Here is a 3432-nt window from a genome sequence, read left to right as displayed (position 1 = left end):
TTTTTCTTTTTATTGCTAATACATACGCCAGCATGCATTCATATTGATGTTATTTATTATAGTTGCATCCACGCATCCATATTTTTTCTTTTTTCAATTAATTTATTTATTAGTTGCATGTATGCATCTTGATGTATATTATTTTTTCTTTTTTCGGACAATCCGCGGCTAGCGGTGGTGAGTTTTTTCAAGGAGGCTCTCTGTTCGATCTATATGTCGTGCTATATGAGTCATTTGTCATCTGTGATCTTATATGTAAAATGTAAAACTTTTTCTAAACCAAGATTCCTCGTATACCTAAAAAAGAAAAATCAATCTTACATGAAAGATACAAGACTCCTATTAAAACCAAGATTTCTCCTTAACCCAGCTCTAGCTTCTCCAATTAAGTTTGTTTTGTTGCTGATTGACTCAAAGACCAATCATGATCAACGCTATTCACGCAGGAGAATCCATACGGGTCATCTCATACCACATTGTCATGAATAGGTTGATTTTTTTAAAATTGGCGTGAATATATCTCAATTTGATTTGACTTCCTATTGCCGGTAGATCTTGTATGTATATTCTAAGAACAAGTGATCCTGCATGCCCGATCTTAAGCATGCACGGTAAAAAGAAAATATGCTCTTAATTCTTTCTTGAAATTAAAAAAGTCGAAACGGCTAATGAATTGGACTTAAAAATCAGAAAAGCTATGCATGCGGATTGAAATTGGACTCCAATACGCAAATATGGACTATTATATTCCGTTTTTGGAATCTAAGAGGAATCTTGGTTTAGGAGGAATCTTATATTATGTAAGATCACGGGTGACGAAAGGCTCATATAGCACGACGTTTAGATCGAACGGTTATTAGAGAGGGAGAGTTCTCTAAAAAAACTCGCTCTTTTATAGTCTGATGATGATGATGATGATGATGATGATGATGATGATGATGATATGATGATGTGATGATGATGATGATGATATATACTATTCTAGAGCCTGAGTTTTAAATAACGTTCAACGCACCGGCGGAGCGCCGCCCACCTGCGGCAAATCAAAAATTAATACTACTAATAATATTTCTCCATTTATGTATCTTCCCTAATACTTAATTACAAAAAATTTCAGTCTGCCTACCGGCACGAGCGATGAATTGGAACGTGGTGAATTTACCGCACGTTTGGCATGATGGGGTAATTTTTTTGACTAAATAATAGTATTAGTAATAAAATAGTATCTTGGCCATGACCGGGGCGCCCCTGTCATTAGCCTGCGGCTACTTTACCGATCGCATGACATGATGGAGTAATTTTCTCAACCAAGTGATACTATCAGTAATAAACTAATAGAACTTTGTGTCTGAATTGTTTTACTGATTACACAGCTATTTAACCGATCACCATGGAGTAAGTAATTTTTTTGTTAACAAAAATGTCAATAACGGCAATAAAAAGAAGCACGAGCGGTGGACTGCCACGTGGCGACTTTACCGCTCGTTTCACATGATTGGGTAATTTTCTTGACAAAATAATAGTAATTATTTTATTAACAAAAATGGAGTAAGTATTTTATTAGCAAATTTTATTACTATTTATATTTTTTTGTTATGTAGATAATTTCATCATGGTATGTAAGCCGTATATTTTCTGTGTCAGTCACTAACATGTCTGATCATCAACTATACTATTTTTTTATTACTCTTAATATCAAATTATTGAATAATTATTTCTCTTTTAGAACGTGAGCAGCTACATTTGTCACAAGGAAATTTACCACGAGCTTTGCCGTTATGAAATTTTTTACTTACCAAAATAATATTAGTATAATTGTTTTAAGTAAATAATTCCCTCTAGGCATGCGAGTGGTATTTTTGCATGCGCTAAAAGAGCGGCTTGTACGGTCCTAATTAGGATATTTTTTTTACTATTCGTATCAGTTTATTCTTTAGAATACACGTATCATCTTATTAAGAAAATAATCCCCCCTATAATGTGAGAGGTAAATTTCTGTGTGCTAAAGTCGGTGTGTCCGGGTCACCAATCATACTAATTTTTATTACTAATAATATCATATTGTTAAATAAATAATTTCTTCCTACAATGTTAGCCATAAAATTCTCTATGCAAATAAAAAGCGGGTCCTTTTAGATGCCAAACCAATTTATTTCTCAAAGTAATAAAGATCGATCATTGATCAGCAGACACCTTCGCCGGAGCTTTTTGCCGCCGGCGGCCGGTGTGATGAATACTATTTATAAGCCAGGCTTCTGAATAGTAGGGTCCTATATATATATATATATATATATATATATATATATATATATATGACACATTTCTTCTAGGGACACATTTCTTCTACTCGTGCGTGTATGTACTCGTACCTGCGAGTACATGCACGGGAGAGTCGTCCAACCAGTCCTGAAACAAGAAACGTCGGATAGGAAACGGAGAGGGTGCGGCCCGCCGTTAAGCTCTCGTAACGGGTTTGGGTAGAACCCAATTGTTTTTGTCGTTTGCAAGCACAAAGTATTCCACATGCACGCGTATATATGGGTACTTGTTGGTATACACGTGAATATTATTTATTAATTATCTGAGATGCATCTGGTCGGATAACTATATATTAATTAGCGGAGACCATATATATAGACATATTTGGACGTGTATATATATATATATGTTAGTATATGTACATACTTCTAAGATGGTTGAGTATATATACATATACTTTTCTTCGTATAAGAGAGTATGCGTATATACCATTTTACTATTTTGACAAATACATACTACTTTTTGGTACGCAAGGAATGTAACTGTATGCTACTATTGAGTATCTAACAAAAGGAAAATATAATATTTTACTAGAACTCGATCTAATCTAAAAGTATCGAGTGACACTGCTACAAATAATTATGTGGAGTAAATCATGCTCTGTCATCCTGTCCGGCATTCTCTCGAAGCATCAAACACCTTGAAATATTTATCTGTCTGAGAAGTAATGTTACATTTACGAATAAGATTTATCTGTCTGAAAGTAATGTTACATTCACGAATCTAGGTATCAGGTGATACTCTAATCTAAAAACAGTATATTTGCCAAGTGATCTTCTCCAGGTAGAACTATAGCCTAGAACGGAATAGATAAAATCATATCCATGAGTTCTGACGCAAGGGAAAAAACAATATTACAAACCGGTAATATGCATATTTGTCGACGACAAGTATGAGAAGCAAAGCCCGCCGCCACCAGAACTTTAGAAGGGACAGAAACGCCTCAATGCGATAACAGCTAGATTAATGGAATCAACTGTGCCGGATCTACAAGCTGCAAAGGGATTTGATTGGAATAAACAAATCGATAATAACAGGACAGATTAGGACTCTCAACCAAACCTGGATCTGTGTTCCTCACGATTTTCCTGGTCGCCGCCGCTAGGGGATGTC

The 3432-nt window shown here is 35.1% G+C and overlaps 1 long non-coding RNA gene across 1 annotated transcript; it reads right to left on the bottom strand.

The window, feature by feature from the left end:
- Nucleotides 1–2937: 2937 nt before the first annotated feature.
- Nucleotides 2938–3432, bottom strand: LOC110431574. Its single transcript, XR_002448991.1, has 2 exons — nt 3382–3432; nt 2938–3313 (listed from the first exon to the last, which is right to left on the bottom strand). It is a non-coding gene; the product is annotated as an uncharacterized LOC110431574 (long non-coding RNA).

The sequence above is a fragment of the Sorghum bicolor genome, unplaced genomic scaffold, assembly GCF_000003195.3.
Source record: "Sorghum bicolor cultivar BTx623 unplaced genomic scaffold, Sorghum_bicolor_NCBIv3 super_2120, whole genome shotgun sequence".
In the NCBI taxonomy this organism is placed as follows: domain Eukaryota; kingdom Viridiplantae; phylum Streptophyta; class Magnoliopsida; order Poales; family Poaceae; genus Sorghum; species Sorghum bicolor.
Note: the sequence above shows the minus strand (reverse complement) of the source record. Positions and strands in the feature narration are given on the sequence as shown.